Here is a 23,007-nt window from a genome sequence, read left to right as displayed (position 1 = left end):
TTAATTTGAGGTGTTGCCTTATTTTAAGTGGGCTGTCTTAGTTTGAGGTGTTGCCTTAGTTTGAGGTCTTGCCTTAGTTTGAGGTGTTGCATTAGTTTGAGGTGTTGCATTAGTTTGAGGTGCTGCTTTAGTTTGAGGGTTTTCTTAATTTGAGGTGTTGCCTTATTTTAAGTGTGCTGTCTTAGTTTGAGGTGTTGCCTTAGTTTGAGGTGTTGCCTTAGTTTGAGGTGTTGCATTAGTTTGAGGTGTTGCATTAGTTTGAGGTGTTGCCTTAGTTTGAGGGTTTTCTTAATTTGAGGTGTTGCCTTATTTTAAGTGGGCTGTCTTAGTTTGAGGTGTTGCCTTAGTTTGAGGTGTTGCCTTAGTTTGAGGTGTTGCATTAGTTTGAGGTGTTGCATTAGTTTGAGGTGCTGCTTTAGTTTGAGTTGCAGCCTTCGTTAGTGGGTTGCCTTTGTTTGAGGGTTCCCTTAGTTTGAGGGTTCCCTTAGTTTGAGGGTTCCCTTAGTTTGAGGTGTTGCCTTCGTTTGAGGTGTTGCCTTAGTTTAAGGGGCTGCATCTGTTTGAGGGGTTGCCTTAGTTTGAGGTGTTGCCTTAGTTTGAGGTGTTGCCTTCGTTTGAGGTGTTGCCTTAGTTTGAGGTTTGCCTCAGTTTGAGATATTGCTTAGTTTGATGGGAGCCTTTATTTGAGGTTTTGCCTTAATTTGAGGTGTTGCATTAGTTTGGGGGTTGCTTAGTTTGAGACTTTGCTTAGTTTGATGGGAGCCTTTGTTTGTGGTTTTGCCTTAGTTTGAGGTGTGGCCTTAGTTTGAGGTGTTGCCTTAGTTTGAGGTGTTGCCTTAGTTTGAGGGTTTTCTCAATTTGAGGTCTTGCCTTATTTTAAGTGGGCTGTCTCAGTTTGAGGTGTTGCCTTAGTTTGAGCTGTTGCCTCAGTTTGAGGTGCTGCATTAGTTTGAGGTGTTGCCTTAGTTTGAGGGTTTTCTTAATTTGAGGTGTTGCCTTATTTTAAGTGGGCTGTCTTAGTTTGAGGTGTTGCCTTAGTTTGAGGTCTTGCCTTAGTTTGAGGTGTTGCATTAGTTTGAGGTGTTGCATTAGTTTGAGGTGCTGCTTTAGTTTGAGGGTTTTCTTAATTTGAGGTGTTGCCTTATTTTAAGTGTGCTGTCTTAGTTTGAGGTGTTGCCTTAGTTTGAGGTGTTGCCTTAGTTTGAGGTGTTGCATTAGTTTGAGGTGTTGCATTAGTTTGAGGTGTTGCCTTAGTTTGAGGGTTTTCTTAATTTGAGGTGTTGCCTTATTTTAAGTGGGCTGTCTTAGTTTGAGGTGTTGCCTTAGTTTGAGGTGTTGCCGTAGTTTGAGGTGTTGCATTAGTTTGAGGTGTTGCATTAGTTTGAGGTGCTGCTTTAGTTTGAGTTGCAGCCTTCGTTAGTGGGTTGCCTTTGTTTGAGGGTTCCCTTAGTTTGAGGGTTCCCTTAGTTTGAGGTTTCCCTTAGTTTGAGGTGTTGCCTTCGTTTGAGGTGTTGCCTTAGTTTAAGGGGCTGCATCTGTTTGAGGGGTTGCCTTAGTTTGAGGTGTTGCCTTAGTTTGAGGTGTTGCCTTCGTTTGAGGTGTTGCCTTAGTTTGAGGTTTGCCTCAGTTTGAGATATTGCTTAGTTTGATGGGAGCCTTTATTTGAGGTTTTGCCTTAATTTGAGGTGTTGCATTAGTTTGGGGGTTGCTTAGTTTGAGACTTTGCTTAGTTTGATGGGAGCCTTTGTTTGTAGTTTTGCCTTAGTTTGAGGTGTGGCCTTAGTTTGAGGTGTTGCCTTAGTTTGAGGTGTTGCATTAGTTTGAGGTGTTGCCTTCGTTTGAGGTGAGGCCTCAGTTTGAGGTGTTGCCTTAGTTTGAGGTGATGCCTTAGTTTGATGTGTTGCCTTAGTTTGAGGTGTTGCCTTAGTTTGAGTTGTTGCCTTAGCTTGAGGTGTTGCATTAGTTTGAGGTGTTGCATTTGTTTGAGTTGTTGAATCAGTTTGAGGTGTTGCATAAGTTTGAGGTGTTGCCTTAGTTTGTGGTGTTGCCTTTGTTTGAGGTGCTGCCTTAGTTTGAGGGTTGCCTTAGTTTGAGGTGTTGCCTTAGTTTGAGGTGTTGCCTTAGTTTGAGGTGTTGCCTTAGTTTGAGGTGTTGCTTTAGTTTGAGGTGTTGCATTAGTTTGAGGGTTCCATTAGTTTGAGGGTTCCATTAGTTTGACGGTTGCCTTAGTTTGAAATGTTGCCATAGTTTGAGGTGTTGCCTTAGTTAGAGGTGTTGCCTTAGTTTGATGTTTTGCATTATTTTGATGTGTTGCCTTAGTTTGATGTGTTGCATTAGTTTGAGGTGTTGCATTAGTTTGAGGTGTTGCATTAGTTTGAGGTGTTGCCTTAGTTTGAGGTGTTGCCTTAGTTTGAGGTGTTGCCTTAGTTTGAGGTGTTGCCTTAGTTTGAGGTGTTGCCTTAGTTTGAGGTTTGCCTTAGTTTGAGATATTGCTTAGTTTGATGGGAGCCTTTATTTGAGGTTTTGTCTTAATTTGAGGTGTTGCATTGGTTTGGTGGTTGCTTAGTTTGAGATATTGCTTAGTTTGATGGGAGCCTTTGTTTGTGGTTTTGCCTTAGTTTGAGGTGTTGCCTTAGTTTGATGTGTTGCCTTAGTTTGAGGTGTTGCATTAGTTTGATGTGTTGCCTTCGTTTGAGGTGAGGCCTCAGTTTGAGGTGTTGCCTTAGTTTGACGTGGTGCCTTAGTTTGATGAGTTGCCTTAGTTTGAGGTGTTGCCTTAGTTTGAGTTGTTGCCTTAGTTTGAGGTGTTGCATTAGTTTGAGGTGTTGCATTAGTTTGAGTTGTTGAATCAGTTTGAGGTGTTGCATAAGTTTGAGGTGTTGCCTTAATTTGAGGTGTTGCCTTTGTTTGAGGTGTTGCCTTAGTTTGAGGTGTTGCCTTAGTTTGAGGTGTTGCCTTAGTTTGAGGTGTTGAATTAGTTTGATGTGTTGCCTTCGTTTGAGGTGAGGCCTCAGTTTGAGGTGTTGCCTTAGTTTGACGTGGTGCCTTAGTTTGATGAGTTGCCTTAGTTTGAGGTGTTGCCTTAGTTAGAGGTGTTGCTTTAGTTTGATGTGTTGCATTATTTTGATGTGTTGCCTTAGTTTGAGGTATTGCATTAGTTTGAGGTGTTGCATTAGTTTGAGGTGTTGCATTAGTTTGAGGTGTTGCCTTAGTTTGAGGTGTTGCCTTAGTTAGAGGTGTTGCCTTTGTTTGAGGTGTTGCCTTCGTTTGAGTTTTTGCCTTAGTTTGAGGATTTGCCTAAGTTTGAGGATTTGGCTTAGTTTGAGGTTTTGCAATAGTTTTCGGGTTGCCTTTGTTTGAGGTGCTGCCTTTGTTTGAGATGCTGCCTTTGTTTGAGGTGCTGTCTTTGTTTGAGGTGTTGCCTTTATTTGAGGTGTTGCCTTAGTTTGAGGTGTTGCCTTAGTTTGAGGTGTTGCCTTAGTTTGAGGGTTGCCTTATATTGAGGTGTTGCCTTAGTTTGATGCGTTGCCTCAGTTTGATGTGTTGCCTTAGTTTGATGTGTTGCCTTAGTCTGAGGAGCTGCCTTAGTTTGAGGAGCTGCCTTAGTTTGAGGGGCTGCCTCAGTTTGAGGGGCTGCCTTAGTTTGAGGGGCGGCCTTCGTTTGAGGTGCTGCCTGAGTTTGAGGTGTTGCCTTTGATCGACGGTTTCCTTAGTTTGAGGTGTTGCATTAGTTTGAGGAGTTGCATTAGTGTGAGGACTTGCATTCGTTTGAGGAGTTGCTTTAGTTTGAGGAGTTGCTTTAGTTTGAGCAGTTGCTTTAGTTTGAGCAGTTGCTTTAGTTTGAGGAGTTGCTTTAGTTTGAGGTGTTGCTTTAGTTTGAGGTGTTGCATTAGTTTGAGGTGTTGCTTTAGTTTGTTTGAGGGTTGCCTTACTTTGAGGGTTGCTTCGTTTGAGGGTTGCCTTAGTTTGAGGGTTCACTTCGTTTGTGGTGGTGCCTTATTTTGAGGGTTTACATAATTTGAGGTGTTGCCTTAGTTTTCGTGGGCTGTCTTAGTTTGAGGTGTTGCCTTAGTTTGAGGTGTTGCCTCAGTTTGAGGTGTTGCCATAGTTTGAGGTGTTGCCTTAGATTGAGGTGTTGCCTTAGTTTGAGGTGTTGCCTTAGTTTGAGGTGTTGCCTTAGTTTGAGTTGTTGCCTTTGATTGAGGGTTGCCTTAGTTTGAGGTGTTGCCTTCGTTTGAGGTGTTGCCTTAGTTTGAGGTGTTGCCTTTGATTGAGGGTTGCCTTAGTTTGAGATGTTGCCTTCGTTTGAGGTGTTGCCTTAGTTTGAGGTGTTGCCTTTGATTGAGGGTTGCCTTAGTTTGAGATGTTGCCTTAGTTTGAGGTGTTGCCTTAGTTTGAGCTGTTGCATTAGATTGAGGTGTTGCCTTAGTTTGAGGTGTTGCCTTAGTTTGAGGTGTTGCCTCAGTTTGAGGTGTTGCCTTAGTTTGAGGTGTTGCCTTAGTTTGAGGGTTTCATTAGTTTGAGGTTTAGCCTTATTTTGAGGTGTTGCCTTAGTTTGAGGTGTTGCCTTAGTTTGAGGGTTGCATTAGTTTGTGGGTTGCATTAGTTTGAGGGTTGCATTAGTTTGAGTGGTGCAAAAGTTTGAGGGTTGTATTCGTTTGACGGTTGCCTTAGTTTGAGGTGTTGCCTTAGTTAGAGGGTTTCATTAGTTTGAGGTTTAGCCTTAGTTTGAGGTGTTGCCTTAGTTTGAGGGTTTTCTTAATTTGAGGTCTTGCCTTATTTTAAGTGGGCTGTCTCAGCTTGAGGTGTTGCCTTAGTTTGAGCTGTTGCCTCAGTTTGAGGTGTTGCATTAGTTTGAGGTGTTGCCTTAGTTTGAGGGTTTTCTTAATTTGAGGTGTTGCCTTATTTTAAGTGGGCTGTCTTAGTTTGAGGTGTTGCCTTAGTTTTAGGTGTTGCCTTAGTTTGAGGTGTTGCATTAGTTTGAGGTGTTGCATTAGTTTGAGGTGCTGCTTTAGTTTGAGTTGCAGCCTTCGTTAGTGGGTTGCCTTTGTTTGAGGGTTCCCTTAGTTTGAGGGTTCCCTTAGTTTGAGGGTTCCCTTAGTTTGAGGTGTTGCCTTCGTTTGAGGTGTTGCCTTAGTTTAAGGGGCTGCATCTGTTTGAGGGGTTGCCTTAGTTTGAGGTGTTGCCTTAGTTTGAGGTGTTGCCTTCGTTTGAGGTGTTGCCTTAGTTTGAGGTTTGCCTCAGTTTGAGATATTGCTTAGTTTGATGGGAGCCTTTATTTGAGGTTTTGCCTTAATTTGAGGTGTTGCATTAGTTTGGGGGTTGCTTAGTTTGAGACTTTGCTTAGTTTGATGGGAGCCTTTGTTTGTGGTTTTGCCTTAGTTTGAGGTGTGGCCTTAGTTTGAGGTGTTGCCTTAGTTTGAGGTGTTGCATTAGTTTGAGGTGTTGCCTTCGTTTGAGGTGAGGCCTCAGTTTGAGGTGTTGCCTTAGTTTGAGGTGATGCCTTAGTTTGATGTGTTGCCTTAGTTTGAGGTGTTGCCTTAGTTTGAGTTGTTGCCTTAGTTTGAGGTGTTGCATTAGTTTGAGGTGTTGCATTTGTTTGAGTTGTTGAATCAGTTTGAGGTGTTGCATAAGTTTGAGGTGTTGCCTTAGTTTGTGGTGTTGCCTTTGTTTGAGGTGCTGCCTTAGTTTGAGGGTTGCCTTAGTTTGAGGTGTTGCCTTAGTTTGAGGTGTTGCCTTAGTTTGAGGTGTTGCCTTAGTTTGAGGTGTTGCTTTAGTTTGAGGTGTTGCATTAGTTTGAGGGTTCCATTAGTTTGAGGGTTCCATTAGTTTGACGGTTGCCTTAGTTTGAAATGTTGCCATAGTTTGAGGTGTTGCCTTAGTTAGAGGTGTTGCCTTAGTTTGATGTGTTGCATTATTTTGATGTGTTGCCTTAGTTTGAGGTGTTGCATTAGTTTGAGGTGTTGCATTAGTTTGAGGTGTTGCATTAGTTTGAGGTGTTGCCTTAGTTTGAGGTGTTGCCTTTGTTTGAGGTGTTGCCTTAGTTTGAGGTTTTGCCTTAGTTTGAGGATTTGCCTAAGTTTGAGGATTTGCCTTTGTTTGAGGTTTTGCATTAGTTTTAGGGTTGCCTTTGTTTGAGGTGCTGCCTTTGTTTGAGATGCTGCCTTTGTTTGAGGTGCTGTCTTTGTTTGAGGTGTTGCCTTTATTTGAGGTGTTGCCTTAGTTTGAGGTGTTGCCTTAGTTTGAGGTGTTGCCTCAGTTTGAGGGTTGCCTTATATTGAGGTGTTGCCTTAGTTTGATGTGTTGCCTCAGTTTGATGTGTTGCCTTAGTTTGATGTGTTGCCTTAGTTTGAGGAGCTGCCTTAGTTTGAGGAGCTGCCTTAGTTTGAGGGGCTGCCTTAGTTTGAGATGCTGCCTTTGTTTGATGTGCTGTCTTTGTTTGAGGTGTTGCCTTTATTTGAGGTGTTGCCTTAGTTTGAGGTGTTGCCTTAGTTTGAGGTGTTGCCTCAGTTTGAGGTGTTGCCTTAGTTTGAGGTGTTGCCTTTGTTTGAGGTGTTGCCTTAGTTTGAGGTTTTGCCTTAGTTTGAGGATTTGCCTAAGTTTGAGGATTTGCCTTTGTTTGAGGTTTTGCATTAGTTTTAGGGTTGCCTTTGTTTGAGCTGCTGCCTTTGTTTGATATGCTGCCTTTGTTTGAGGTGCTGTCTTTGTTTGAGGTGTTGCCTTTATTTGAGGTGTTGCCTTAGTTTGAGGTGTTGCCTTAGTTTGAGGTGTTGCCTTAGTTTGAGGGTTGCCTCATATTGAGGTGTTGCCTTAGTTCGATGTGTTGCCTCAGTTTGATGTGTTGCCTTAGTTTGATGTGTTGCCTTAGTTTGAGGAGCTGCCTTAGTTTGAGGAGCTGCCTTAGTTTGAGATGTTGCCTTAGTTAGAGGGTTTCATTAGTTTGAGGTTTAGCCTTAGTTTGATGTGTTGCCTTAGTTTGAGGGTTTTCTTAATTTGAGGTCTTGCCTTATTTTAAGTGGGCTGTCTCAGTTTGAGGTGTTGCCTTAGTTTGAGGTGTTGCCTCAGTTTGAGGTGTTGCATTAGTTTGAGGTGTTGCCTTAGTTTGAGGGTTTTCTTAATTTGAGGTGTTGCCTTATTTTAAGTGGGCTGTCTTAGTTTGAGGTGTTGCCTTAGTTTGAGGTGTTGCCTTAGTTTGAGGTGTTGCATTAGTTTGAGGTGTTGCATTAGTTTGAGGTGCTGCTTTAGTTTGAGTTGCAGCCTTCGTTAGTGGGTTTCCTTTGTTTGAGGGTTCCCTTAGTTTGTGGGTTCCCTTAGTTTGAGGGTTCCCTTAGTTTGAGGTGTTGCCTTAGTTTGAGGTGTTGCCTTAGTTTAAAGGGCTGCATCTGTTTGAGGGGTTGCCTTAGTTTGAGGTGTTGCCTTAGTTTGAGGTGTTGCCTTAGTTTGAGGTGTTGCCTTAGTTTGAGGTGTTGCCTTAGTTTGAGGTTTGCCTCAGTTTGAGATATTGCTTAGTTTGATGGGAGCCTTTATTTGATGTTTTGCCTTAATTTGAGGTGTTGCATTAGTTTGGGGGTTGCTTAGTTTGAGACATTGCTTAGTTTGATGGGAGCCTTTGTTTGTGCTTTTGCCTTAGTTTGAGGTGTGGCCTTAGTTTGAGTTGTTGCCTTAGTTTGAGGTGTTGCATTAGTTTGAGGTGTTGCCTTCGTTTGAGGTGAGGCCTCAGTTTGAGGTGCTGCCTTAGTTTGAGGTGATGCCTTAGTTTGATGTGTTGCCTTAGTTTGAGGTGTTGCTTTAGTTTGAGTTGTTGCCTTAGTTTGAGGTGTTGCATTAGTTTGAGGTGTTGCATTTGTTTGAGTTGTTGAATCAGTTTGAGATGTTGCATAAGTTTGAGGTGTTGCCTTAGTTTGTGGTGTTGCCTTTATTTGAGGTGCTGCCTTAGTTTGAGGGTTGCCTTAGTTTGAGGTGTTGCCTTAGTTTGAGGTGTTGCCTTAGTTTGAGGTGTTGCTTTAGTTTGAGGTGTTGCATTAGTTTGAGGGTTCCATTAGTTTGAGGGTTCCATTAGTTTGACGGTTGCCTTAGTTTGAAATGTTGCCATAGTTTGAGGTGTTGCCTTAGTTAGAGGTGTTGCCTTAGTTTGATGTGTTGCATTATTTTGATGTGTTGCCTTAGTTTGATGTGTTGCATTAGTTTGATGTGTTGCATTAGTTTGAGGTGTTGCATTAGTTTGAGGTGTTGCCTTAGTTTGAGGTGTTGCCTTTGTTTGAGGTGTTGCCTTAGTTTGAGGTTTTGCCTTAGTTTGAGGATTTGCCTAAGTTTGAGGATTTGCCTTTGTTTGAGGTTTTGCATTAGTTTTAGGGTTGCCTTTGTTTGAGGTGCTGCCTTTGTTTGAGATGCTGCCTTTGTTTGAGGTGCTGTCTTTGTTTGAGGTGTTGCCTTTATTTGAGGTGTTGCCTTAGTTTGAGGTGTTGCCTTAGTTTGAGGTGTTGCCTCAGTTTGAGGGTTGCCTTATATTGAGGTGTTGCCTTAGTTTGATGTGTTGCCTCAGTTTGATGTGTTGCCTTAGTTTGATGTGTTGCCTTAGTTTGAGGAGCTGCCTTAGTTTGAGGAGCTGCCTTAGTTTGAGGGGCTGCCTTAGTTTGAGATGCTGCCTTTGTTTGAGGTGCTGTCTTTGTTTGAGGTGTTGCCTTTATTTGAGGTGTTGCCTTAGTTTGAGGTGTTGCCTTAGTTTGAGGTGTTGCCTCAGTTTGAGGGTTGCCTTATATTGAGGTGTTGCCTTAGTTTGACGTGTTGCCTCAGTTTGATGTGTTGCCTTAGTTTGATGTGTTGCCTTAGTTTGAGGAGCTGCCTTAGTTTGAGGAGCTGCCTTAGTTTGAGGGGCTGCCTTAGTTTGAGATGCTGCCTTTGTTTGATGTGCTGTCTTTGTTTGAGGTGTTGCCTTTATTTGAGGTGTTGCCTTAGTTTGAGGTGTTGCCTTAGTTTGAGGTGTTGCCTCAGTTTGAGGTGTTGCCTTAGTTTGAGGTGTTGCCTTTGTTTGAGGTGTTGCCTTAGTTTGAGGTTTTGCCTTAGTTTGAGGATTTGCCTAAGTTTGAGGATTTGCCTTAGTTTGAGGTTTTGCATTAGTTTTAGGGTTGCCTTTGTTTGAGCTGCTGCCTTTTTTTGATATGCTGCCTTTGTTTGAGGTGCTGTCTTTGTTTGAGGTGTTGCCTTTATTTGAGGTGTTGCCTTAGTTTGAGGTGTTGCCTTAGTTTGAGGTGTTGCCTTAGTTTGAGGGTTGCCTCATATTGAGGTGTTGCCTTAGTTTGATGTGTTGCCTCAGTTTGATGTGTTGCCTTAGTTTGATGTGTTGCCTTAGTTTGAGGAGCTGCCTTAGTTTGAGGAGCTGCCTTAGTTTGAGATGTTGCCTTAGTTAGAGGGTTTCATTAGTTTGAGGTTTAGCCTTAGTTTGATGTGTTGCCTTAGTTTGAGGGTTTTCTTAATTTGAGGTCTTGCCTTATTTTAAGTGGGCTGTCTCAGTTTGAGGTGTTGCCTTAGTTTGAGGTGTTGCCTCAGTTTGAGGTGTTGCATTAGTTTGAGGTGTTGCCTTAGTTTGAGGGTTTTCTTAATTTGAGGTGTTGCCTTATTTTAAGTGGGCTGTCTTAGTTTGAGGTGTTGCCTTAGTTTGAGGTGTTGCCTTAGTTTGAGGTGTTGCATTAGTTTGAGGTGTTGCATTAGTTTGAGGTGCTGCTTTAGTTTGAGTTGCAGCCTTCGTTAGTGGGTTTCCTTTGTTTGAGGGTTCCCTTAGTTTGTGGGTTCCCTTAGTTTGAGGGTTCCCTTAGTTTGAGGTGTTGCCTTAGTTTGAGGTGTTGCCTTAGTTTGAGGTGTTGCCTTAGTTTAAGGGGCTGCATCTGTTTGAGGGGTTGCCTTAGTTTGAGGTGTTGCCTTAGTTTGAGGTGTTGCCTTAGTTTGAGGTGTTGCCTTCGTTTGAGGTGTTGCCTTAGTTTGAGGTTTGCCTCAGTTTGAGATATTGCTTAGTTTGATGGGAGCCTTTATTTGATGTTTTGCCTTAATTTGAGGTGTTGCATTAGTTTGGGGGTTGCTTAGTTTGAGACATTGCTTAGTTTGATGGGAGCCTTTGTTTGTGCTTTTGCCTTAGTTTGAGGTGTGGCCTTAGTTTGAGGTGTTGCCTTAGTTTGAGGTGTTGCATTAGTTTGAGGTGTTGCCTTTGTTTGAGGTGAGGCCTCAGTTTGAGGTGTTGCCTTAGTTTGAGGTGATGCCTTAGTTTGATGTGTTGCCTTAGTTTGAGGTGTTGCCTTAGTTTGAGTTGTTGCCTTAGTTTGAGGTGTTGCATTAGTTTGAGGTGTTGCATTTGTTTGAGTTGTTGAATCAGTTTGAGATGTTGCATAAGTTTGAGGTGTTGCCTTAGTTTGTGGTGTTGCCTTTATTTGAGGTGCTGCCTTAGTTTGAGGGTTGCCTTAGTTTGAGGTGTTGCCTTAGTTTGAGGTGTTGCCTTAGTTTGAGGTGTTGCTTTAGTTTGAGGTGTTGCATTAGTTTGAGGGTTCCATTAGTTTGAGGGTTCCATTAGTTTGACGGTGGCCTTAGTTTGAAATGTTGCCATAGTTTGAGGTGTTGCCTTAGTTAGAGGTGTTGCCTTAGTTTGATGTGTTGCATTATTTTGATGTGTTGCCTTAGTTTGATGTGTTGCATTAGTTTGAGGTGTTGCATTAGTTTGAGGTGTTGCATTAGTTTGAGGTGTTGCCTTAGTTTGAGGTGTTGCCTTTGTTTGAGGTGTTGCCTTAGTTTGAGGTTTTGCCTTAGTTTGATGATTTGCCTTAGTTTGATGTGTTGCCTCAGTTTGATGTGTTGCCTTAGTTTGATGTGTTGCCTTAGTTTGAGGGGCTGCCTTAGTTTGAGGAGCTGCCTTAGTTTGAGGAGCTGCCTTAGTTTGAGGGGCTGCCTTAGTTTGAGGAGCTGCCTTAGTTTGAGGATTTGCCTAAGTTTGAGGATTTGCCTTTGTTTGAGGTTTTGCATTAGTTTTAGGGTTGCCTTTGTTTGAGGTGCTGCCTTTGTTTGAGATGCTGCCTTTGTTTGAGGTGCTGTCTTTGTTTGAGGTGTTGCCTTTATTTGAGGTGTTGCCTTAGTTTGAGGTGTTGCCTTAGTTTGAGGTGTTGCCTCAGTTTGAGGGTTGCCTTACATTGAGGTGTTGCCTTAGTTTGATGTGTTGCCTCAGTTTGATGTGTTGCCTTAGTTTGATGTGTTGCCTTAGTTTGAGGAGCTGCCTTAGTTTGAGGAGCTGCCTTAGTTTGAGGGGCTGCCTTAGTTTGAGATGCTGCCTTTGTTTGAGGTGCTGTCTTTGTTTGAGGTGTTGCCTTTATTTGAGGTGTTGCCTTAGTTTGAGGTGTTGCCTTAGTTTGAGGTGTTGCCTCAGTTTGAGGGTTGCCTTATATTGAGGTTTTGCCTTAGTTTGATGTGTTGCCTCAGTTTGATGTGTTGCCTTAGTTTGATGTGTTGCCTTAGTTTGAGGGGCTGCCTTAGTTTGAGGAGCTGCCTTAGTTTGAGGAGCTGCCTTAGTTTGAGGGGCTGCCTTAGTTTGAGGAGCTGCCTTAGTTTGAGGAGCTGCCTTAGTTTGAGGGGCTGCCTTAGTTTGAGGGGCGGCCTTCGTTTGAGGTTCTGCCTGAGTTTGAGGTGTTGCCTTTGATTGACGGTTTCCTTTGTTTGAGGTGTTGCATTAGTTTGAGGATTTGCATGAGTTTGAGGAGTTGCATTGGTTTGAGGAGTTGCATTAGTTTGAGAAGTTGCTTTAGTTTGAGGAGTTGCTTTAGTTTGAGCAGTTGCTTTAGTTTGAGCAGTTGCTTTAGTTTGAGGAGTTGCTTTCGTTTGAGGTGTTGCTTTAGTTTGAGGTGTTGCTTTAGTCTGAGGTGTTGCATTAGTTTGAGGTGTTGCATTAGTTTGAGGTGTTGCCTTAGTTTGTTTGAGGGTTGCCTTAGTTTGAGGGTTGCTTAGTTTGAGGGTTGCCTTAGTTTGAGGGTTCCCTTCGTTTGTGGTGGTGCCTTATTTTGAGGGTTTACATAATTTGAGGTGTTGCCTTAGTTTTCGTGGGCTGTCTTAGTTTGAGGTGTTGCCTTAGTTTGAGGTGTTGCCTCAGTTTGAGGTGTTGCCTTAGTTTGAGGTGTTGCCTTAGATTGAGGTGTTGCCTTAGTTTGAGGTGTTGCCTTAGTTTGAGGTGTTGCCTTAGTTTGAGTTGTTGCCTTAGTTTGAGTTGTTGCCTTTGATTGAGGGTTGCCTTAGTTTGAGGTGTTGCCTTAGTTTGAGGTGTTGCCTTAATTTGAGGTGTTGCCTTTGATTGAGGGTTGCCTTAGTTTGAGATGTTGCCTTAGTTTGAGGTGTTGCGTTAGTTTGAGCAGTTGCATTAGTTTGAGGTGTTGCCTAAGTTTGAGGTGTTGCCTTAGTTTGAGCAGTTGCATTAGTTTGAGGTGTTGCCTTAGTTTGAGGTGTTGCCTTAGTTTGAGGGTTTCATTAGTTTGAGGTTGAGCGTTAGTTTGAGGTGTTGCCTTAGTTTGAGGTGTTGCCTTCGTTTGAGGGTTGCATTAGTTTGAGGGTTGCATTAGTTTGAGTGTTGCATTAGTTTGAGGGTTGTATTCGTTTGACGGTTCCCTTAGTTTGAGGTGTTGCCTTGGTTTGAGGGTTTCATTAGTTTGATGTTTAGCCTTAGTTTGAGGGTTTTCTTAATTTGAGGTCTTGCCTTATTTTAAGTGGGCTGTCTCAGTTTGAGGTGTTGCATTAGTTTGAGGTGTTGCCTTAGTTTGAGGATTTTCTTAATTTGAGGTGTTGCCTGATTTTAAGTGGGCTGTCTTAGTTTGAGGTGTTGCCTTAGTTTGAGGTGTTGCCTTAGTTTTAGTTGTTGCCTTTTTTTGAGGGTTTCATTAGTTTGAGGTGTAGCCTTAGTTTGAGGTGGAGCCTTAGTTTGAGGTGTTGCCTTAGTTTGAGGTGTTGCATTAGTTTGAGGGGCGACCTTAGTTTGAGGGTCTATCTTAATTTGAGGTGCTGCCTTAGTTTGAGGGGCTGCCTTAGTTTGATGAACTGCTTTATTTTGAGATGTTGCCTTATTTGGAGGGGTTGTCTTAGTTAGAGGGTTTACTTCGTTTGAGATGTTGCAATAGTTTGAGGTGTTGCCTTAGTTTGAGGTGTTGCCTTAGTTTGAGGTGTTGCCTTAGTTTGTGGGCTGCCTTAGTGTGAGGGGCTGCCTTCGTGTGAGGGGCTGCCTGAGTGTGAGGGGCTGCCTGAGTTTGCGGGGCTGCCTTAGTTTGCGGGGCTGCCTTATTTTGCGGGGCTGCATTAGTTTGAGGGGCTGCCTTAGTTTGAGGGGCAGCCTTAGTTTGAGGGGCAGCCTTAGTTTGAGCGGCTGCCTCAGTTTGAGGTGTTGCCTTCGTTTGAGGGTTGCATTAGTTTGAGTGTTGCATTAGTTTGAGGGTTGTACTCGTTTGACGGTTCCCTTAGTTTGAGGTGTTGCCTTAGTTTGAGGGTTTCATTAGTTTGAGGTTTAGCCTTAGTTTGAGGGTTTTCTTAATTTGAGGTCTTGCCTTATTTTAAGTGGGCTGTCTCAGTTTGAGGTGTTGCATTAGTTTGAGGTGTTGCCTTAGTTTGAGGATTTTCTTAATTTGAGGTGTTGCCTGATTTTAAGTGGGCTGTCTTAGTTTGAGGTGTTGCCTTAGTTTGAGGTGTTGCCTTAGTTTTAGTTGTTGCCTTTTTTTGAGGGTTTCATTAGTTTGAGGTGTAGCCTTAGTTTGAGGTGGAGCCTTAGTTTGAGGTGTTGCCTTAGTTTGAGGTGTTGCATTAGTCTGAGAGGCGACCTTAGTTTGAGGGGCTATCTTAATTTGAGGTGCTGCCTTAGTTTGAGGGGCTGCCTTAGTTTGATGAACTGCTTTATTTTGAGATGTTGCCTTATTTTGAGGGGTTGTCTTAGTTAGAGGGTTTACTTCGTTTGAGATGTTGCAATAGTTTGAGGTGTTGCCTTAGTTTGAGATGTTGCCTTAGTTTGAGGTGTTGCCTTAGTTTGTGGGCTGCCTTAGTGTGAGGGGCTGCCTTCGTGTGAGGGGCTGCCTGAGTGTGAGGGGCTGCCTGAGTTTGCGGGGCTGCCTTAGTTTGCGGGGCTGCCTTATTTTGCGGGGCTGCATTAGTTTGAGGGGCTGCCTTAGTTTGAGGGGCAGCCTTAGTTTGAGGGGCAGCCTTAGTTTGAGCGGCTGCCTCAGTTGGAGGGGTTGCCTTCGTTTGAGGGGTTGCCTTCGTTTGAGGGGTTGCCTTAGTTTGAAGTGATGCCTTTATATGAGGGGCTGCCTTAGTATGAGGGGCAGCCTTAGTTTGTGGTGCTGCATTAATTTAAGGGCCTGCTTGAGTTTCAGGGCCTGCTTTAGTTTCAGGGCGTGCTTGAGTTTCAGGGCCTGCTTGAGTGTCAGAGGCTGCCTTCGTGAAAGGGGCTGCCTTAGTGAGAGGAGCTGTCTTAGTGAGAGGGGCTGCCTTAGTTTGAGGCACTGCCTTAGTTAGAAGCGCTGCATTAGTTTGAGAATTGCCTTAGTTTGAGGGCCTGCCTTAGTTTGAGGGGCTGCTTTAGTTTGAGGGTTGCCTCACTTTGAGGGTTGCCTCACTTTGAGCGGCTGCCTTATTTTCAGGGTTGCCCCAGTTTGAGGGCCTGCCTTAGTTTGAGAATTGCCTTAGTTTGAGGTCTGCCTTAGTTTGAGGTCTGCCTTAGTTTGAGGGTTGCCTAGTTTGAGGGGCTGCCTTTGTTTGAGCAGCTGCCTTAGTTTGAGGGGCTGCCTTAGTTTGAGGGGCTGCCTTCGTTTGAGGTGTTGCCTTAGTTTGTGGGGTTGCCTTAGTTTGAGGAGCTGGCTTCGTAGAGGGGTTGCCTTGGTTTGAGGGGTTGCCTTAGTTTGACGGAATGGCTTAGTTTGTGGGGAAGCCTTCGTTTGAGGGGCTGAATTAGTTTGAGGGGTTGCCTTAGTTTGAGGGGATGCCTTAGTTTGTGGGGCAGCCTTAGTTTGAGGGGCTGCAGTAGTATGAGGGGCTGCATTAGTATGAGGGGCTGCATTAGTAGGAGGGGCTGTCTTACTTTGAGGGGCTGTCTTAGTTTGAGGGGCTGCATTAGATTGAGGGTTGCCTTAGATTGATGTGCTACATTAATTTGGGGTGTTGCCTTTGTTTGAGGGGCTGCCTTAGTTTGAGGGGCTGCCTTAGTTTGAGGGGCTGCCTTAGTTTGAGCGGCTGCCTTAGTTTGAGGGGCAGCCTTAGTTTGAGGGGCAGCCTTAGTTTGAGGTGTTGCCTTAGTTTGAGGTGTTGCCTTAGTTTGAGGTGTTGCCTTAGATTGAGGTGTTGCCTTAGATTGAGGTGTTGCCTTCGTTTGAGGTGTTGCCTTAGTTTGAGGTGTTGCCTGAGAATGAGGTGTTGCCTTAGATTGAGGTGTTGCCTTCGTTTGAGGTGTTGCCTTCGTTTGAGGTGTTGATTTCGTTTGAGGTGTTGCCTTCGTTTGAGGTGTTGCCTTCGTTTGAGCTGTTGCCTTCTTTTGAGGGGCTGCCTTCGTATGTGGGGCTGCCTTCGTTTGAGGGGCTGCCTTAGTTTGAGGTGTTGCCTTAGGAGAGGGGTTGCCTTAGTTTGATGGGTTGCCTCAGTTTAATGGGTTGCCTTAGTTTGAGGGGCTGCCTTAGTTTGAGGGGTTGCCTTAGTTTGACGGAATGGCTTAGTTTGTGGGGAAGCCTTAGTTTGAGGGGCTGCATTCGTCTGAGGGGCTGCAGTCGTATGAGGGGCTGCAGTCGACGGAGGGGCTGCAGTCGTCTGAGGGGCTACCTTAGTCTGAGGGGCAGCCTTAGTCTGAGGGGCTGCATTCGTCTGATGAGCTGCATTAGTCTGAGGGGCTGCATTAGTCTGAGGGGCTGCATAAGTATGAGGGTCTGCATTACTTTGAGGGGCTGCATTAGTTTGAGTGTTTGTTTAGTTTGAGGGTTTGTTTAGTTTGAGGGATCCCTTAGTTTGAGGGATGCCTTATGTAGAGGAATGCCTTAGTTTGAGTGTTGCCTTAGTTTGAGTGTTGCCTTAGTTTGAGGCGTTGCATTATTTTGAGGCGTTGCATTAGTTTGAGGCGTTGCCTTAGTTTGAGGGGCTGCCTTAGTTTGAGGGGCTGCCTGAGTTTGAGGGAGTGCCTGAGTTGGAGGGAGTGCCTTAGTTTGAGGGGCTGCCTTAGTTTTAGGGTTGCCCTAGTGTGAGGGTCTGCCCCAGTTTGAGGGGCTGCCTTAGTTTGAGGTTTTGCCTTAGTTTGAGGTTTTGCCTTAGTTTGAGGTTTTACCTTAGTTTGAGGGGTTGCCTTAGTTTGAGGGGTTGCCTCAGTTTGAGGCGTTGCATCAGTTTGAGGCGTTGCATCAGTTTGAGGGGCTCCCTTAGTTTGAGGGGCTGCCTGAGTTTGTGGGGCTGCCTGAGTTTGAGGGGCTGCCTAAGTTTGAGGGAGTGCATCAGTTTGAGGGAGTGCATCAGTTTGAGAGAATGCATCAGTTTGAGGGGCTGCCTTAGTTTGAGGGGCTGCCTTAGTTTGAGGGTTGCCCGAGTATGAGGGTTGCCCGAGTATGAGGGACTGCCTTAGTTTGAGGGGTTGCCTTAGTTTGAGGGGTTGCCTTTTTTTGAGGGGTTGCCTTAGTTTGAGGATAGCCTCAGTTTGAGGGCGGCCTTAGTTTGAGATGTTGCCTTAGTTTGAGGCGTTGCATTAGTTTGAGGCGTTGCATTAGTTTGAGGCGTTGCATTTGTTTGAGGCGTTGCATTTGTTCTCGGGGCTGAATGAGTTTGAGGTTTTGCCCGAGTTTGAGTATTGCCCTCGTTTGAGGGTGCCTTCGTTGAGGGGCTGCATTAGTTTGAGGGGCTGCATTAGTTTGATGTGCTGCATTAGTTTGAGGGGCTGTCTTAGTTTGAGGGGCTGCATTAGATTGAGGGTTGACTAGGATTGATGTGCTGCATTAGTTTGGGGTGTTGCCTTTGTTTGAGGGGCTGCCTTAGTTTGAGGGGCTGCCTTAGTTTGAGGGGCAGCCTTAGTTTGAGGGGCAGCCTTAGTTTGAGGGGCTGCCTGAGTTTGAGGTGTTGCCTTAGTTTGATGGGCTGCCTTCGTTAGAGCGGCTGCCTTAGTTTGTGGGGATGCCTTATTTTGAGGAGCTGCCTTAGTTTGAGGTGTTGCCTTAGTAGAGGGGTGCCTTAGGAGAGGGGTTGCCTTAGTTTGAGGGGTTGCATTAGTTTGAGGGGTTGCCTTTGTTTGACAGAATGGCTTAGTTTGTGAGGAAGCCTTAGTTTGAGGTGCTGCATTCGTCTGAGGGGCTGCATTCTTCTGAGGGGATGCATTCGTCTGAGGGGATGCATTCGTCTGAGGGGCAGCCTTAGTCTGAGGGGCTGCATTCGTCTGAGGGGCTGCGTTGGTCTGAGGGGCTGCATTCGTCTGAGGGGCTGCATTACTTTGAGGGGCTGCATTACTTTGAGGGGCTGCCTCAGTTTGAGGGGCTGCCTCCGTTTGAGGGGCTGCCTTCGTTTGAGGGGCTGCCTTAGTTTGAGGTGTTGCATCAGTTTGAGGTTTGACTTAGTTTGAGGTTTGCCTTAGTTTGAGGGGCTGCCTTAGTTTTAGGGGCTGCCTTAGTTTGAGGGCTGCCTTAGTTTGAGTGGATGCCTTATTTTGAGGAGTTGCCTTAGTTTGAGGGTTGCCTCAGTTTGAGTGCCTGCCTCAGTTTAAGGAGTTGCCTTAGTTTGATGGTTGCCTGAGTTTGATGGTTGCATTAGTTTGAGGGCCTGCCTTAGCTTGAGGTGTTGCATTAGTTTGAGGCACTGCCTGAGTTTGAGGGTTACCTTAGTTTGAGGGGTTGCCTTCGTTTGAGTGTTGACTTAGTTTGTGAGCCTGCCTTCGTTTGCGGGGTTGCATTAGTTTGAGGATTGCATTAGTTTGAGTGGTTGCCTTAGTTTGAGCGTTGCCTTAGTTTGACTGTTGCCTTAGTTTGAGTGTGGCCTTAGTTTGAGGCGTTGCATTAGTTTGAGGCGTTGCATTAGTTTGAGGCATTGCCTTAGTCTGAGGGGCTGCCTGAGTTTGAGGGAGTGCCTTAGTTTGAGGGAGTGCCTTAGTTTGAGGGAGTGCCTTAGTTTGAGGGGCTGCCTTAGTTTGAGGGGCTGCCTTAGTTTGAGGGGCAGCCTTAGTTTGAGGGTTGCCCTAGTTTGAGGGTGGCCCTAGTTTGATGGTTACCCTAGTTTGAGGGTTGCCCTAGTTTGAGGGTTGCCTTCGTGTGAGGGTGGCCCTAATTTGAGGGTTGTCTTAGTTTGAGGTGTAGCCTTAGTTTGAGGTGCTGCCTTAGTTTGAGGCACTGCCTTAGATTGAGGGTTGCCTTAGTGTGAGGGATTGCCTTAGTATGAGGGATTGCCTGAGTATGAGGGATTGCCTGAGACTGAGGGATTGCCTTAGATTGAGCGGATACCTTATTTTGAGGGGCTGCCTTAGTTTGAGGGGCTGCCTTAGTTTGAGTGGATGCCTTATTTTGAGGAGTTGCCTTAGTTTGAGGGTTGCCTAAGTTTGTGGGCCTGCCTTAGTTTAAGGAGTTGCCTGAGTTTGAGGGGCTGCCTTAATTTGAGTGGATGCCTTAGTTTCAGGGGTTGCCATAGTTTGAGGGGTTGCCTCAGTTTGAGGGCCTGCCTCAGTTTAAGGAGTTGCCTTAGTTTGAGGGTTGCCTTAGTTTGAGGGGGTGCCTTCGTTTGATGGTTGCCTGAGTTTGATGGTTGCATTAGTTTGAGGGCCTGCCTTAGCTTGAGGTGTTGCATTCGTTTGAGGCACTGCCTGAGTTTGAGGGTTACCTTAGTTTGAGGGGTTGCCTTCGTTTGAGTGTTGACTTAGTTTGTGAGCCTGCCTTTGTTTGCGGGGTTGCATTAGTTTGAGGATTGCATTAGTTTGAGTGGTTGCCTTAGTTTGAGCGTTGCCTTAGTTTGAGTGTGGCCTTAGTTTGAGGCGTTGCATTAGTTTGAGGTGTTGCATTAGTCTGAGGCGTTGCCTTAGTTTGAGGGGCTGCCTGAGTATGAGGGAGTGCCTTAGTTTGAGGGAGTGCCTTAGTTTGAGGGAGTGCCTTAGTTTGAGGGGCTGCCTTAGTTTGAGGAGCATCCTGAGTTTGAGGGAGTGCATTAGTTTGAGGGAGTGCATTAGTTTGAGGGAGTGCATTAGTTTGAGGGGCTGCCTTAGTTTGAGGGGCTGCCTTAGTATGAGGGGCCGCCTTAGTTTGAGGGTTGCCCTAGTTTGATGGTTGCCCTAGTTTGATGGTTGCCCTAGTTTGAGGGTTGCCTTCGTGTGAGTGTTGCCCTAATTTGCGGGTTGCCTGAGATTGAGGGATTGCCTTAGATTGAGGGGATACCTTATCTTGAGGGGATACCTTATTTTGAGGGGATGCCTTATTTTGAGGGGATGCCATATTTTGAGGGTTGCCTTCGTTTGGGGGCCTGCCTTAGTTTGGGGGGTTGCCTTAGTTTTGGGGGGGTTGCCTTAGTTTGGGGGGTTGCCTTAGTTTGGGGGGTTGCCTTTGTTTGGTGGGTTGCCTTAGTTTGGGGGATGCCTTAGTTTGAGGTGTTGCCTTATTTTGAGGTGTTGCCTTTTTTGAGGCGTTGCCTTAGTTTGAGGGGCTGCCTGAGTTTGAGGGAGTGCCTTAGTTTGAGGGAGTGCCTTAGTTTGAGGGAGTGCCTTAGTTTGAGGGGCTGCCTTAGTTTGAGGTGCTTCCTGAGTTTGAGGGAGTGCATTAGTTTGAGGGAGTGCATTAGTTTGAGGGGCTGCCTTAGTTTGAGGGGCTGCCTTAGTTTGAGGGGCCGCCTTAGTTTGAGGGTTGCCCGAGTTTGATGGTTGCCCTAGTTTGAGGGTTGCCCTAGTTTGAGGGTTGCCTTCGTGTGAGTGTTGCCCTAATTTGAGGGTTGCCTTAGATTGAGGGTTGCCTCAGTATGAGGGATTGCCTGAGACTGAGGGATTGCCTTAGATTGAGGGGATACCTTATTTTGAGGGGATACCTTATTTTGAGGTGTTGCCTTAGTTTGAGGTGTTGCATTAGTTTGAGGTGTTGCCTTAGTTTGAGGCGTTGCCTTAGTTTGAGGCACTGCCTTAGTTGAGGCACTGCCTTTGTTTGAGTGTTGCCTTAGTATGAGGGACTGCCTGAGTTTGAGGTGTTGCATAAGTTTGAGGTGTTGCCTTAGTTTGAGGTTTGCATTAGTTTGAGGGGCTGCCTTAGTTTGTGGGCCTGCCTTAGTTTAAGGAGTTGCCTGAGTTTGAGGGGCTGCCTTAATTTGAGTGGATGCCTTAGTTTGAGGTGTTGCCTTAGTTTGAGGGGTTGCCTCAGTTTGAGGGCCTGCCTCAGTTTAAGGAGTTGCCTTAGTTTGAGGGTTGCCTTAGTTTAAGGGGGTGCCTTAGTTTGATGGTTGCCTGAGTTTGATGGTTGCGTTAGTTTGAGGGCCTGCCTTAGCTTGAGGTGTTGCATTAGTTTGAGGCACTGCCTGAGTTTGAGGGTTACCTTAGTTTGATGGGTTGCCTTCGTTTGAGTGTTGACTTCGTTTGTGAGCCTGCCTTAGTTTGTGGGGTTGCATTAGTTTGAGGATTGCATTAGTTGGAGTGGTTGCCTTAGTTTGAGCGTTGCCTTAGTTTGAGGGTTGCCTCAGTTTAAGGGGTTGCCTTCGTTTGAGGGTTGCCTTAGTTTGGGGGGTTGCTTTCATTTTGGGGGGGTTGCCTTAGTTTTGGGGGGGTTGTCTTAGTTTTGGGAGGGTTGCCTTAGTTTTGGGAGGGTTGCCTCAAACTAAGGCAGAGTCTCAAACTGAGGCAACCCCTCAAACTAAGGCAACCCTTCAAACTAAGGCAGAAGCTCAAAGTAAGGCACCCCCTCTAACTGAGGCAACCCCTTAAACTAAGGCACCCCCTCAAACGAAGGCAATCGCTCAAACTGAGGCAACCCCTCAAACAAAGGCAGACTCTCCAACTAAGGCAACCCCTCAAAATAGGGCAGAATCTTAAACTAAGGCAGCGCTCAATCTGAGGCAAACCCTCAAACTAAGGCAGCAGCTGAAACTGAGGCAACCCCTCAAACTAAGGCAGCAGCTCAAACTAAGTCAACCCCTCGATCGAAGGCCACCCCTCGATCTCAGGCAACCCCTCAAACTAAGGCATCCCTGAAACTAATGCAGACCCTCAAACTAAGGCATCCCCTCAAACTAAGGCAGACCCTCAAACTAATGCAACACCTCAAACTAAGGCAACACCTCAAAATAAGGCAACACCTCAAAATAAGGCAACACCTCAAACTAAGGCATCCCCCAAACTAAGGCAACCCCCCAAACAAAGGCAACCCCCCAAACAAAGGCAACCCCCCAAACTAAGGCAACCCCCCAAAACTAAGGCAACCCCCCAAACTAAGGCAGGTCCCCAAACGAAGGCAACCCTCAAAATATGGCATCTCCTCAAAATAAGGCATCCCCTCAAAATAAGGTATCCCCTCAAAATAAGGTATCCCCTCAATCTGAGGCAATCCCTCAATCTAAGGCAGTCCCTCATACTAAGGCAATCCCTCATACTGAGGCAACCCTCAATCTAAGGCAGTGCCTCAAACTAAGTCAGGCCCTCAAACTAAGACAACCCTCAAACTAAGGGGACCACCAAACTAAGGCAACCCCTCAAAGTAAGGCAATCCATTAAAATAATGCCGGCCCTCAAACTAAGGCACGGGCTCAAACTAATGCAGCAGCTCAAATTAAGGCAACCCTTCAAACTAAGGCAACTCTCAAACTAAGGTAATCCCTCAAACTAAGGCAATCCCTCAAACTAAGGCAATCACTCAAGCTAAGGCAATCCCTCAAACTAAGGCCATCCCTCAAACTAAGGCCATCCCTCAAACTAAGGCCTTCCCTCAAACTAAGGCAACCCATCAAACTAAGGCAGACTCTCAAACTAAGGCAACCCCTCAAACTAAGGCAACCCCTCAAACTAAGGCAGACTCTCAAAATAAGGCAGCAGCTCAAACTAAGGCAACCCCTCAAACTAAGGGAACCCCTCAAACTAAGGCAGAAGATCAAACTAAGGCAATCCCTCAAACTAAGGCAACCCCTCAGACTAAGGCAACCCCTCAGACTTAGGCAGTAGCTCAAACTAAGGCAGAAGCTCTAACTAAGTCAACCCCTGCAACTAAGGCAGCGCTCCCTCAGTACTGAATCAACAATAATGCAACAATCCCTCAGTACTGACCTTCTGACAGTGCAGCACTCCCTCATTACTGACTCAACAACAGTGCAGCACTCCCTCAGTACTGACCGTCTCAGAGTGCTGCATTCCCTCAGTACTGATCTTCAGACAGGGCAGCGCTCGTTCAGTACTGACCCTCCATCAGTCTGGCACTCCACCAGTACTGACCATCCGACAGCATGTCACTCCCTCAGTACTGACCCTCTGACAGTATAGCACTCCCTCAATACGAACCATCAATTAGGTTTTCGGTGACTGCAGCTTTGATAGCAACGGAAGTGCGGGAGCGGGCTGACTGCTGCGAAGTCAATTTCAGTGGAAGTTTAAAAGTGAATTCCCTTTTGTTTTCGGAGGACCAGGGGACTGCTGGGTAAGTAAAAACTATATATTTGGGTGGTTTAAAATCTCTTTCTTTTAGTTTCAATGACTGCAGCTTTGATAGTAACGGAGGTGCGGGAGCGGGCTTTCGGCTGCGAAGTCAATTTCAGTGTAAGTTTAAAAGTTAATTCCCTTTTGTTTTCGGAAGACCTGGGTACTGCGGGGTAAGTAAAAACTATATATTTGGGTTGTGGCTGTACCCGAGACACTACATGTGTCGTGTCTCCCACCCACCCTCCTCCTCGAACCAAAAAAAAGGACTCTTGTGTGTTGATAAGGTAAGCGTTTTATTTAAGAAGTTCTGTCCGTTGGATTGCTAACCTAACAAGTTTTGCCTTTTTTTTTTGGTTTTTCAGTAGATATGTTGGGAATTTAGAATAGTGGGAATGGAGGTTAAGGCAGTTGTA

The sequence above is a fragment of the Heterodontus francisci genome, unplaced genomic scaffold, assembly GCF_036365525.1.
Source record: "Heterodontus francisci isolate sHetFra1 unplaced genomic scaffold, sHetFra1.hap1 HAP1_SCAFFOLD_49_1, whole genome shotgun sequence".
In the NCBI taxonomy this organism is placed as follows: Eukaryota; Metazoa; Chordata; class Chondrichthyes; order Heterodontiformes; family Heterodontidae; genus Heterodontus; species Heterodontus francisci.
The sequence above is the reverse complement of the archived record's forward strand: the minus strand, read 5'-3'. Positions refer to the sequence as shown.